At 36.9% G+C, this 14698-nt stretch overlaps 1 protein-coding gene across 17 annotated transcripts in view; it reads left to right on the forward strand.

The window, feature by feature from the left end:
* The window catches only part of KLF12 (KLF transcription factor 12), a 277654-nt gene that overhangs the window by 137209 nt on the left and 125747 nt on the right, over positions 1 to 14698 (forward strand). Inside the window, exon 1 of one of the 17 annotated variants that reach the window (XM_068929647.1) lies at positions 9373 to 9426. The exons of the other annotated variants lie outside the window; for them this stretch is intronic. The gene's annotated coding sequence lies outside the window, so the exon portion shown is untranslated. Of the gene's footprint in view, positions 1 to 9372; positions 9427 to 14698 lie in introns of those variants that run through there. 17 annotated transcript variants of the gene reach the window in all.

Genomic DNA, 14698 nt, shown 5'->3' on the forward strand with positions numbered 1-14698 from the left:
TTTCTCCCTTTGCAGCTGGTGACATAATGTGTACCACAAGGTCTTCTTCAAATAAAAGGCATCCATCTTAGTTATTTTATGACTCTGCTGATTAAAGAGATTTTATTGTAATTACTATGACAAAAAGGCTGCAACAGAAGATGGAAATGTTAATTTACAATCTGCTTGCTGACCAAGTGTCATGTGATAATGGATTGGGACAGACTATGGTTTGCAAATGGACCTGAATTTTTGGAGCTGCTAATTTGAAGTGGCAGATAAAGTACCAGCATGTACATTTCAAAAGGGATGCATTTGATTAGCTAGCTGTAGCTTAGCAGCAGTTGTTTGACAGGTTGTTTGAGAAATGATCACCTTCGGTTTTACAGTAGCAACGGAGATTATACATGGTAAGGAAAGAGCGGAAAGTAGCAGAAGGACAGATGGACAGAACTTGAAGGTATATCCCTCCCTTGTAGCAAGCAGAGTTTATTCCAAATCTACCGCAGCGTTTACGTCTCTGATTTCCAATTAAACAAAGGGGACTTAGGCACCTAAAAAGATACGTAGATCTGGACTTCAGTGGCAAGTTATTGAAGATGTGTGTATAATCACAGATGTACAGATGTAGTTCATAAAAATAACCTTTATATTTCTCCAAAGGTAACCTTGGCCCTGCTCTTTCTTTCAGAGTCTTTCTAGCTGAGGATGGAGCATGTCAAGCACCTTCAGATATGGTGGCAAAGGCCTTGAAGGAGTTTCGTAGATGTGGGTGCAGGTGTTGCAAACAATACTAGTGACGATAATCTAATAGTTTTAACAAGGGTTTTAACGGTTCTATGGATATTTTGAGAGAGTATATTTTGTAGCAGAGACATAATTCTTTCTGAAATCCTCCATCTTTGTCTAAATGTCCTATTAAAAAGATTATCTTAGAGTATAAGCTTAGAAAACAGTTTCTGCAAACTTTTATTTCAATTCTTAATGCATGCTACTGAAATCTCCTGTATGAATAAATTTATATACAACACTGCTGAGTCTTGTTAAGGTCTTAATAGATCACCGTGCAGACACTGTAATTGTAACTATCTTGAGCTAAAAGTAATATAGGGGAAGAGAATTGATTGCTTGAAGTCTTATTTTGGAAAGTGATAATATTTTATTGAAACAATTGTTTGCAGTATGGAACACCTGACTTTTTATTTGTATTGTATCTTTGAAATAAATGTCTTCCATATTAATCATGCTAAAAACATCAGTGTATCTGATACCATCATGGAGGACATATTTTTGAGTTATATTATTAAAAAAACAGTTATGCATGGTAAATTGAAATAAGAATAGAACTTAAATTCAGATTCATTACCATTGGAAAGCAGACTACTAGGTAGACCTTATTGCTTTACAGAGGCTTGATGTATAACACAATACTGTGATGTCCTTCAAATAATATATGAATTACAAATGTTCAATTACAATTCTTCTCCAAAGGTGGCAATGAAAATGAGGAGTAGAACTAGCTCTGTGTTTTTATATCTGTTTTACATACTGACATACTGCTATTTAGAAGCAACAAGTGTGTATGCACTATATATTAAGCAACTTTTTCTGGGTGTTAGTAACAACAATATGTAGTATATACACTGTAAGAAAATTTATTGCTGAATGACACACATGGCTACTGCATTTCTGGAGAAGATAAAAAAAAAAAAAAAGAAGAAGAAGCCAAAGCTAAGAGAGGCATTTTAATGGTTGGCCTCAAGGAATGAATTCATAAGCACTGCTTGAATCTAATGGAAAATACAGTTGATTTCATTAGAATTTTCCGTATTTTCTTTTGATCTTTTAAGGGGCAATATTATAGTTGCTGTGATTGAAAATTAGCTGTAATAAGTAGAAATGAATTGGAAATTGTAAAACTAAAATGTTCATTAGGATATTGAGGGGATCTTAATAAAAACTGAACGGCTGAAAGGGAAGAACCGATTTTCCTTTCTGTTTCCTGAAGAATTTGCAAGGGGAGTAAACAAAATGAGGTAACTGAAGCGGAGTCTTATGTTTATTTTTCAGCTATTCTGCAGGTCAGTCAGTAGAAACTAGGTAGAGCAAAGAATAGCCCTGGTCTCAAAAAAGGTATTATGTCTTCATATTATGTCTTCATTCTTTTATATATGTCTTCATTATATTTGTGTGTCTGTGTGTTCATAATCTATATGTTATAAATACATACTATATACTAATAAATACTAGCTATATACTAGTTATATAGCTATACCTTGAGTATTCCACTATTACTGATGCATCCCTGAATGAATGGGTTTGGGGTGGATTGTCAATATAGATAGATGTATTCTCAGGGCTGAGTTTATATTAAAGCCTTTCGTGCTTGTTAGTGGCAAGTCTAAAGGTAGAACGAAAAGGATATAATCACTCAGTTGGTACCCTAGGCTGTACCAAAGAAGGTGTCTGAAATATGAGATGCCTTTTTTGTGGTGGCAAAGGGAAATACTGTACTGATCTTGCATGGGGTTCTTGTTTCTATCAAAGTTAATGCTAAGCCAAAAGTACTATTCTGACCGAGTAACTACTCTGAAGCATGTAGGATCCGCTTCTTGACTTGTCACAGCTCTACTGTTGAGACAAAATGTCGGTCGATCTGACTAACATGATGTTATTGTGATGTCATTTGTGACACAGCTGAAATGCTATAGAAAGTAGTTGTTGACTTGTACATACTCATACTGAAACTATGAGCGCTACTATGGTAAAAATCTATGTTCAAGAGATGATGAGGAAGTAGTGGAATCTGGGTCTGACCTTGAACTAATCCCAAATTCTGAATGAGAGGCAAAGAGGAGAAGGGAAGATAGATCTTGAAAACCTACATTGCCATTAAAGAGCGCTTCCATCGTATTTCACATAAAGCTGCATTGCCCTGCTGTCGTCTTGGTGGATTTTGACAGTAGTCAGAGCAAAAGTCTTAGCTCATCACAAAATCAGGTACGTCTCCTGGCTCTCATCCCAGTCTCCCGTGCTAAAAGCTGAATTGCAGAGGTTCGACTGAGTATGTCAGAATGTTGCTTAGCCAATATTTTTCCAATTTTTGCTTATCCAGTGTTGCTTCAGATTTTTACGAGTTTATTCAAGATTTTGACATAGCTGGAAATATTATTGTTGTGGTGTGACAGTGTAACAGAGCGGACTGTGAGGGAGCGGATCTCGCTTCCACTTGGAGCTCAGTCATTGACACCTTGCATGACTTCACTGAATCCTTGATCTTTGATTAATTTTACCACCTGTGAAATGGAAAAGGTGATGGACTATAAACACAGTCTTTGAGATCTACAGACAAGTAGACCCATACTATATTCAGAGTATTATCGCAGCTTAGTGTGGCTGGTAAATCACCTTAAGTGGCATTGCATGCAGTCGCCTTATGCCATAAGATTTTCCAGTTTGTTCAAAATAGTCTCTTGACATGGCTCTACCAAGAGAGGTGTTTGTTGCCCTGCCACTGATGCCATCTGGAAAAGAGGTTCTGCAAAGTGAATATGCCAGTACTGTGAGGCTGGGATAAAAGTGGTGATTCATCACCCAAAAATAAGTGCTGTACTGATTGCAGCTGCCACATACTTAGTCATCAATTTCCTCTGTGTTAAACATTTACCACCTTTCTGAGTGTTCTCTAAGCAGATGGTGTTAGGAGAGAGTTAACTAGTGATGGAGTTAGTTATTCCTAGAGCTCAGTGGCAGTTTTCTAACTGTTCTATTATGAACATGTGAGGACAGTTCTGCGGTTCTCATATTAATACCCATATGTATATTAGTAGTAATCTTTTCAGTTTAAGCAAACAAAAAGTTATAGGTCCTCGTCCTTGGAAATCAGTTGAATTTATTCATTATTAATGGAAAATAAAATTTGTTTTTCATGTTTATAATCTACTTTATAAGAAATTGCTATTCAATAAATGAACTGATTCAGGGAATTGAACTCAATTTCATACTGAACTTAGTCACACCTTCCCAACTAATTGCGTTAGCCACCCATAGCATTTTATAACAGCACAAGTGTTGTTTTTATTATTTTTCTATTTGTTTCATGTGTATAGTAATAGCATCTAAAACACAATCTATTGGGTTACATTGGGAATTACATTTATTTATACTCAAATGTTTTAATTTCTAGTAATTTTATGATGCACCATAAAACACAGTAGACAGCAATTCATATGTGTAGTACTTACTCTTTCTGAATTTCTTGCATTGTTACTTCTCCTGTTTTAAAATGTATCTGTATCATTAATACAAACAATGAGTATTATTCCATTCTATCAAAGTCATTCATTACTATATAGAAATTTTCATTGTGTTGGTCATTTCAGAACTTTCTGTTGAGAATAAATTGAACTACTTCACAGGTTTCTAAGAATAAATATTCTTAATTCCTGTCATTCTCTTGATTGCCCTAAAGGCATTAATATCCTTCCTGGGAAAACTAAGTTAAAGCTAAAATTCCGTATGCTTGACATTCTCCAACTCTAGTGCCCTGTAAAAGCTTCTAAATAGTGCCTTGTTTGAAAAAGAAAAAAAAAATTCTTTCAATAACATGCTCTGGTTCTGTTTGACTGTAGATGATTAATGTTGTCCTATATCTGCTTCCTGCTCTGCTGTTTATCTTTTTACTTCAGCCATATTCTGATTGTATGCCTTTGGCCAAAGGTTAATCTTCACAAAACAGTGGATATTGGTAGACTTGAGGAAATCAACCAGAATTTATGAATAAGACCATCCCTTTTATCGAGGTACTTTGCCTCCCTTTTTCATCACTTAAGCATTTTGCAACTTGGAAGTTCCCAATTATAAATCAGGAAGTATGCAGCTCCCTACTTGCATTTTTTGTAGTCCATTTTATGTTCTAACTCTGGCAAGAATAGCCTTTTTTCATTATGCAGGTGGAATATTAGAAAATGTCTCAGTGATGTGTTTCATGTTGCCTTAGTTTTAGCTCATTTCAGTGTGTTTATATATAGGCCAGTATTTAAATCTAATTAATAACGGGAATGTCTTCCTGCATCGGTGCTGTATGATGTGCACTGGCTACTTGTAAATCTCAGCTGGAGTTTATGCTGTTTTAATTTTGGCTGATATGGCATAAGCTTGTCCTGAAGTCCAGCTGCCTTAAATTTCATATTATCAGAGAGAAAGAGAAAGTCAAAAAAGCAGATTGAGGGATCTAGGCCATAGTTTCTCTCCCTTCCATGTAGCACTGTCGCAAGGATGCAGCATCTCTCCATACTTTTCCAACCTCACAGCTCATCTCTAGCTTGCTGGAAATCACTTTTTAATCTTCAGGTGAGCTTGGGGTCTGAAGTGTTGTCCTTTTCATCCTGAAGGAGATAACAGCTCAGCTCAGCTGAGTAGCTCTCTAGACCGTTGACTGTATTGACCGTAATGGAAAATTAGACTCCTAGCTCATATGTAGACATTTGCACTGTAGACATCTTAATACGGGAGTGGAGAAGACTACTGTCCCTTCTTACAACCTGTTTGTGGCAGAACTTTATGGTGGTATATCTCGATGCTTTTTTAGAATACTGAAAATACATTTTCTTAAAATGTCTGTAAGGGCTACTTAAATCTAACAGAGTTTTTATGGCTTTATTCTCATAAAAAATACCTTGACAGTTGCACCCCTTTCTTGGTCAGTAAATTTTCTGCATTTTATTATTTTTCAATGTATGTAATCTATTTTTGTTCATGGGCTGCAGGTACAGTGTTTTATCTAGGTTTATTTGGTGATTTGTCACTCAAGTTTAAGTTAACTGAAAGACAGCTCTCAAAACTCGTAGCAAGATTCCAGAGGCGTGCTGACCTGTATGTAGAAAAATATTTGATAATTAAGTGGCTCTTAGATTTCATAAAATACCTATCTATAAAGGGAGAGGGTTTTTTGTCTAGGTTAAGTAATTGATAGCAGTAACATATCACATATATCATATTATGACATTCTAAACAGATGATAAATTGTGATTTTTAAACAATTGTATTCTGATTAAGGAGTAGATTTATTTAAATAAATCTTTCTGTTTGAGGAAATAAAGTTTAAAGCTAACCAAGATTTTGAGATCAGGTAGCCCAGTGATGTTCTTTCTCCCTGTTCTCTCTTTGTATACATCCCTGTGCAATGGAAATGTAGGACTCCCTGGATGAACTTAAAACCTGCTCACAAACTGCTACCTTTTCCTAATTATCTTTCATATATACCCTTTAGGAATAACTCTAAGGTTAAGTAAATAGGTTGACCTCTGTGTGTGTGTTTTGTTTCTCACTCATTTTGTGGCTTTTTTCTTCCTTAATTTTTACATATGGTGCTAGTATGTCACCAAAAATGTATGGGGATAGTGGCCAACTTCTTACTGTTTTATATACCAAGGATTTGGCTTTTTGACGTATCTAAAAGTTTCAACATAAGACTCTCTGTCCTCCAGGAGGATTAGACCACTTGTTTGAGAATAGCTGAACTAGTTCTTTCGCTGGACAAAGCTAATCTATTAGGGGAATAGTGGATGAAAATTCTCACATCATTCACAACCTTTCACGCAGGAGGGGCTTAATGAAATTAAAATAAATTTAGAGATACCTTTCCAAGAACTAGTTACCATATTTGTTGTTTTGTGATATAAAATTGCTATTGCAAGCTGTACATTCTTTTCATAAGATGTATTTCTGTATCTTTAAAGATTTGTAGAGTAAACTCATCTTCCAGAGACAACTGGCTTTATCTCACAATGATGAACATAGCCCTGCATGATGGTATGCTGTTACTTCAGAATGTAATGAAGATGTAATTTCAAATGTCATGCTTTCTGTTTGTAATCAATATATCCATGTTCAACAGTATCATATGCATTATTATTTTTCTATATACTGTGAAATCTTTGGAAACAGGTAAGCTGAAAGCAAAGTATGAGTTATTTTTTACTTACCGAGTTTCTTTTTGCTCCTTAATGTGATTCTTAGATAATACTATAAAAAGTGTAGTTGTTGTTTCATATTAAGGCTTCTTAATCTTCTGTATTTTACTATATCGAGGTCAGAATTTTGAAACAGCATTGATGCCTGAAGTAGGACACAAAAAAGTCTGCACATTTTAGCCCAAACAAATATTCTTTTGAAATGCTGGATATGAATCAATAGCCTGAAAATTCCCCAGATAAATTCTCACATTCAGTAATCTTTTTGGTGGTCAGAGGGCCCTACATGTACTGTTGGTACATGTTTTTAATAGTCAAAGTAGATCAGCTGGTAAAGCAGCTTGCTTGGCCATTTGAAAAACTGTTCCCTCTGAAGAAGAGTCATTAATTGGTTCAGCAACTGCCTCGTTCTCTCTGAGCAATGACTGCGTCTCATGGGACTACTACCTGGGCTGAGCTGCAGCAACAACAAGAGTAGCCTCCCCATCTAATGTTATGTGGAGCACATATTGAACCACGAAACTAAGCAAGCAAATTTTAGAAAATAGTAAATTCTACTGTAACAAAATTAGAGTTCAAGAGACAAAATCTGCTTCCTTTAGTTTACTGGGCTATTGGCATTGACGTTATTGTGTTCTGTCCACATAGCACAGCTGCTGTATTTAGTCTTTAGGCTACTTCACCTGGCTTTGTAAAGCCCAAGTGATGACCTTTCAGTATGATTGCCAGCTTACTTTGAATTTAATAAAATTGCAATATCTGTCACAGACAGTAAAGTATAACTGTTATTTGCCTTCCATGTAAGAACTCCATTTTTAAAAAGGAGGGAAGGAAAAAAAATAGTGATAAAGTCTATCATTACATTCCAGGATAATAAAGCAATAAAGCTATCAATTATATCCTATGCAGGGACTAGATTAGTTATTAGTTGAATGTAAATTGCGGTCTAAGCTGTAGAATCGTTGGGTATGAAGTTAAACAGATTCCTCAGAAATGCAGTTGAAGAATGGGCTCTTGTATATCGAGGTTCTTGTTATCCTGTGATATGATGAAGTACATTATCTGTCTGTGAGGACCACCTGGGTTTATATTAACTCTGAGTCGTTCTATTCAAATCTTGTAATGGGACTATATGCAGGCTTTTCACAGCACTGCTGTCATTCTAAATGATGTCCAGTTCAGCTAGTCATTTGGACACCTAGTCATGCCAAGTATGAATCTGACTTTCCTTTTCTCCCCTGAAAAAGGTCTGATCCTCTACACACAAAAGTAAACGAGCGTTCAACCTGCTCTGACATGAAATGTCTATAGGGACTTAGGTGCCAAAATTCAAAACTGATAACCTTATATCTTTTGTTTGAGCACAAAAATTTGGAGGACTGTGAATTCTTTTGATACACCAATTTTTTTTATTACATTTCTTAGAGGTTTTTTTTTTTTTTTTGTTAATGTGTATGTGGTCCTCTCAAAAAGGCAGAGAAGCTCAGTGAAACCTGTGTTTAATTAGGACTAATGAAACAGGTGTTCTCCATATATCTCCTGTTGAGACGATCTGACCTAGCGGTTGAGAGATTAAAACCTTAACTGTACTGACTCAGACTGGTTTAAATGCTTTGAAACCTTGTATTCTAAAATACAGAAATAGCAGGTAATGTTCGTGCCCTCTTTTTACCTAGAAGCATGGATCACTTCACCATTAATGATTTGGAAGACCTGGTTTCAGTTTGCACCAGCGCCTGAAGAGATTCAAATCTATATCTCATACTTCCAATGAAAGGTTTATTTATGAGGCTTTTTATGGTTTATGAGGTTCATTTATGAGGCTCTTCTGAGATGGGATCCTTCTGATGCATCCTTTTGAAACTGTTCTACTTTACAGGCTGTAAGATTTACTGGACAGGAGAGAGAGGGAGAATATTTTGATTGTAGTTTATTTGTTAGGATATGGCTAGGCAGATTTTCAAGAGTGGTGTTCTCAACAGCATTTTTCTCTTTTAACTGAAAGTGTTCTACCAGACAGATAATCAATGACATCTAGATTCAGTGAGGGATAGAAGATTTTAGCATCTAATTCCTGCTGCATGCTGTTCACAAACTACCCACGTGCCATCTCCGGCACGCGGGCCAGCGGCTGCTGACTGCTGTGTTAGAGGAAGGAAGGCACAGGCAGTCTCAAACCCTACTTAAAAAATACTCCTCGCGTGTATTTTATCCAGTGATTGTCTGAAGCAAAATGGGACCAGAATTTATGACTGCTTCCTTCCAGAAAACATAAATTTAGGTTCCTCCTCGCTGAGGAATATTCAGCATTTTCCTATAAAATTATGAAGCAAAGAAGGGTGTAGGACACATCTGCTAACTGCTATACTTGTTGTTAGAAGGGACTTACGTGTTTTTTAAATAGGCTTCCAGTTCTGGAGTCTTCAGTGGAAGATTGGGAAGTTGCTAAGCCACCAAGCATCAACGTGGACAGGTATTAGATGTTCCACTGTTCTTAGAAATTGCTTCTGTGCTGGCTAAGTTAGATGATTTTCTATTCGGTGTGCTGGCTTTTAATTGTTGAGAGTCTTTTATATAAATCTCATCTGAAGTTCTTAACTCCCTCTAGTCTGTAACTAATGAAGTTATAAGAAACCTTCCTTGCAGTCACAATTTTCTGACTACATATTTGCTCAATTACATAGCTACTTCAACCTTATTTTGGAAATCTGGCCTGTTCGTGGTTGGAGAGGGAAGTGATATACCCACTGATCTTTGCTGATACGGCAGTTTTTTGCTATGAAGTTTGTTGCTTGGGGAGTACACAAAAGGTGAGCTCCTTGCCATGGCCATCTAGCAGACTTGCCCTGGTATAATATTTGCAAAACATGGACCAGACAAGCTGTTGAAGCAGCAAGGAGCATATTGTGAAATGATACCGGAATGACTGTTTGTGCCGTGGGAGAGCAATTTTCACTTGTGCTCTCACTGTGCCTCTGAAATGTTTTTTGGAGGATGAGGAAGTGGTTGGCTTTATATGAACCAACAGAGATCATCTGCATTGCATTTGCAGAATGAGAATACTTTATGGAGTATACCTGTGTATAGATGCAAAGGACATCACGGGTAAAACAGAGCAAAAGTGGTTAGTGCACTGAAATTCAGAAAAGTGTACCTGAGGTAATCAACACAGCTGTAGCATGGCTCTGCACCTAGGTAGCACCATGGAGGAATCATACCTGATGTGTTCATGCATTCCTCTTTGCCAGAAACAGTCCTCTGTATAGTTTGAATAAAGAAGTCATGAATTACTGAAGCTAACTCATGAGGTACCAAGGCATTTCTAAAACAGCTGCAGTTTACAGCTTTAAGTTTTCACACATTAGATTTTAAAGGCAATAGCATGCATTTATGTGCATATTAAAGACAGAGATTTTTTTTTTTAATTCAATATGAAAAAAAACAAACTTAAATGAGAATTATCCCTTTTAATCTGTAATATATTAAGGCTTGTCAGTACTAATCACTGCTGTAAAATAGCTTAAACACAGGACCCACATGTCAAAAGGAGAAATAGTGCCTGTGTTTCAGTAGAAGCAGAAACTTGAATATGTCTACTCAGAGATGTATTTGATATGCTTATCTTACTTTTTTGTTCATGGTAATGATAGTTAATGGAAAAATAAAACTATTTAATTTTTACTCTTTTCAAAGTTACCACATACTCCCCAAAAACTAAATGAGCACTAACTAAATAAGCACAAACTAAATAAGTTTTCAGTGTAACTCGAATTCCTTTCTGAGTTAGGGCAGCAAAGCAGCACATATTCAGGAATGGATCAACTCTCACATCTTAAACCGTGGTGTTCCTTGAACAGTGAGGAGTAATTTGAAAATGCTAAATAACTTGAGGTCCTTAATGTAAACTTTGGTTGTTGCCTAGAGTGAATCCATGTATCTATGTACGTATCTAAAAATGCAGCAATAAAGGCCCAGAGACAGTGTAAACACAAGAGTTAGAGGCTCTCTTTCTTTGACCGTAGTAGATATTTTGATTCAGAAAGGGGGACTGATATCAGTGATGTGGCAAAACTTGTACTCCCTTTCCAGTACCAGCCATGTGCTGTCGTATCTAACGTGCAGGTATGCGTGACTCTTCATTTACCCATATGTCACTGTACCCAAGGCTGGGCAGTGCGCCTGCCCATTAAAAAATGAGATAAAGCATTACAGAACCTTTTCACCACCTGGAAGCAAAACACAAACATTTTCTTCTGCCCCCAGTGTTTGCAGGAGGTGCCTCTGTGGGTGTTTCCCTGGGGTTTGCATGGGCAGTGGTTAGGCGAAAGGCTCGACTCGGGTGCCGGCTATGGGCGTCTTGCACCAGCCAAGGTGGCTAGCACAGCCTGCCTGGTTTCCTGGGGGCTGTGGGCGTCCTTGAGGGCTCATGCCGTGACAGCCTGCTCCCACAGGCCTCTGGGGCACCCCAGAAGGTCTCAAAGGGCGTTGGATGCCTTGGTTTAAGCATCTAACTTGAGCCCAAATTATTTAGCTTAGTGAAAGAGGCAAGCATAAATTCTTTCCAAAATATCATTTTGTTATAAAAGGAAAAATGGGGCAGCTGGAAGAAGGAAAAGGAGATACAGGTCAACCAAAAACTTTAGGGAATTAATTTCAAATTCACTAGCTTGTTACGATCAGTAAATGAATAACAAAAAGATGAGAAAATAGGAAGTATACTCTTTGATTGCCTAAGCAGTGGGTGAGTGGTATCAAATGGGTCAATGTGCATCTTTAATGATGGTCCATTCTGAAATTGTCATTGATTTTTCATGAAATTTTCTAAAGAGCTAGAAAATTGAATGCAAATTTTCATTCTGTTGAAAAATAAATCTTGGAGGAAATCGAAATGGTTATTTTCTCCATTTCCTCCACTTTTGCTCTGGACGACTGGGAGAAATAGTTTGTGCCTAGTTGTACTTGTCACTGTGGGGATCATATAAGAATTTGTCATTGAATTAACATATATATGTTCAAGAGAATCATTTTACCTACAGGTTAGCTTTCGGTGTCTAAGCTGGTATTTTGTATGTATTACGTGTTCTCAAAATTTCTCTAACAAAATTTAATTTTAGGGAGTGTGATACATTCTGAAGTTGATCGGTAGTGTTATGCTAAGCTTAGGAAATGAGAAGTTATTAATCTGCTGTTATGAAGACCTTCCTTGAAAATTGATGTTTCCTCTGTTAAAAACAATTAGACTAATGGAACGAATGTACACTGATGTCTTCCATGACTAATAATATAGTGTTCATATTAGTTCTGTATTAATCTGCTCTGAGGAAAACAAATAAATGCTCAGTTTCTTCTGCTGTGTAATAAAAATCACTGTGATATCATTAACTATTTAAAATATATCTGTATTAATTTTAGTTCAGTTGCTGTGATATATACTGTTCCCAGGAATAAAGATATTAAGAAATAAGAATATGAGTGTGTACAGTTGTCTCAGAATTCAAATATGATAATTTCATATAATCAAAGTTCTGTTATAGATACGCAGTGTAGGCTTTACTTTATAATACGAAAATAATTAATGTGAATAATAGTGAATTTTGTTCCATGCTGTTTATATTCAGTACACTTTAAAAAATCAGAAAGAGTAAGATAATGTAATCTTAGTGGTGGCTTAGTGGTTAGAATACATTTAACTTTTTATTCTTTATTGCAATGTTTTTGTTCCAATTCTGAGTGGTGATACGCTAGTTCTGGAAAAACAGTTCAGATTCTCCTTCCAGCTTTTTCTTTCTGTAAAATGGAAGTAGTATTTATTATCCCCATATAAAAGAGATTCCTGAAGAGTAATCCGTTTGCAATAATCAGTAAGTAGTTATTATTGCTACAGGATAGAACCTGAAACAGAGAGGGTCTCTACAGTCCAACTCCGCAGTGTTGTATAAAATGGTGTGTAGCTGAGTGTTTGTCTGCTCTTCCATATACTGTATCAATAGTGTGCCCATCTCATAATACATATCCTGTCCTTATTCAGCCTTTAACTACCTTTTGTAGTATATATAAAGACTCAAAACAGGTGCGGGCATAGACTTTTGTTCTTGTTTTTTTTCTTTCTGTAACAGTAAGTACTGTGACATACCAGGTCAATGAACTGAGTCAAAATGCATTCCAAATATATTAAAAACTAATTTGTCAAACATATATATTCATGTTTTATATCAAAGCGCATTCACGTTTGGAGAAAAAGTAAAAATAACCATCCCAATCCTCCCCTCCAAAAAACTGCATTGAAAGAATATTAGTAAGCCTGAAAGATTAAGCAATGAGCCTTTGGGGATTGCTAGAATGAGTATTGTTTTTGCAAACTTTGTTCAGACCCTTCAGTGGGCAACTATCACAGTATGCTCTTTTATCATCATTTTTGTGCGCTAGTATTGCCAAGGGATAGGATGTTTCACCAGTGGTTTTCAGGGATATCTGCTGACAGTAGAGTAATGATGAAGCTCAACAATTTTGGGTCCCATTCCAGACGCTGTCAGGGCATTTTGGTTTTGTTTGGCACAAATTCTTTTGTCTGTTCACCCTAAACTTGACCCTCTCCTCCCTTCCAGACTGGTGTGCACACTGTTCCTTACAGTTCCTTTATCTAGCCAAGCCTTGCAGCCTTCCCAGCCAACCCCTCTAGTCATCTCTCCAACTAGAGAGAAGGGCACCATTTCCTTCCCACACTCATCTTAACCTCTTAGTTCTCTCAGTTGCCTCTTAGGTCATATTAGATGACTTTATGACTCTCTTAAAATGTGAAATGTCTGAATCCCTTAATTCTCAGTCTCACCTCTCCTGACGCCTCAGTGCCCTGGTCTCTTTGCTGATTATATCCCCACCTTCCCATCTGAGTTTCACTGCCAGAAAGCTGGTAGGAAACCTGACTGGGTTTCCTTTCTCAGAAAGCTTCTGTAGGTCTTTTTCCAGCCACTGTTGTTGTTCTGCTGAACTGGGCTCTTCCTCCTTCTTTGAGATTGGTTGATTTCCTTCTCCATGCTGCCTAGTCCCCGAAGAAGAGAACCAATGGGAAAGAGGAGAAGGAGTTTAGAGGATTAGAGACAAGCTTCTTGTATCTAGTTTAATGAGTGCAGGGACAGAGCAATCTTATCTTGGAGGATGAGACCTTTTGATCATATGAATTCAGACTGTGGATTCTCAATGCCAGAGAATGGTTCCAGGAATGTTTAATTGACTAGGACAGACAACCAATTCTGGGGCAGATGTTCCTGGAAGTCTGTTCCAGGTCAGAGATGCTAGAAACTGCTGGTTCAAGTAAAACCTTTTTTAAAATTCGTCTGTCTCAAGTGAACCCCTCCCCACCCTCATTTCAGTCAGATCTAACTGTAGAAGGCTCTAGTGAGGAACCTCAAGAATTAATATATTTATTTTTGCTAAAGAAAATGGTATGTCAAAATTGAGAAGCAGTCTTATTTTGGAGGTCAGAAAAAATCAATGTAGACTTCAGAATTGCAGACGTTGGATAGAAGAATGAGGTTCATTTGGGAAAAGGAATCCATTTGGTGGAAATTAAGATGAACAAAGACATGTAGGGAGAGGCAGAAATTGAAAAAAAAAAAAAAAAGTTGCTCTGTACTGGATAACATATCAGATGCAAGTTTCAGGTATGGCGCCTCCACAACCACCACTCCCAATGTGTTTATCCACTAGCTGAGAAATTGTTCCAACTTCATGTATAATGTTACTGT

Source organism: Struthio camelus, chromosome 1, assembly GCF_040807025.1.
Source record: "Struthio camelus isolate bStrCam1 chromosome 1, bStrCam1.hap1, whole genome shotgun sequence".
NCBI classification, from domain to species: domain Eukaryota; kingdom Metazoa; phylum Chordata; class Aves; order Struthioniformes; family Struthionidae; genus Struthio; species Struthio camelus.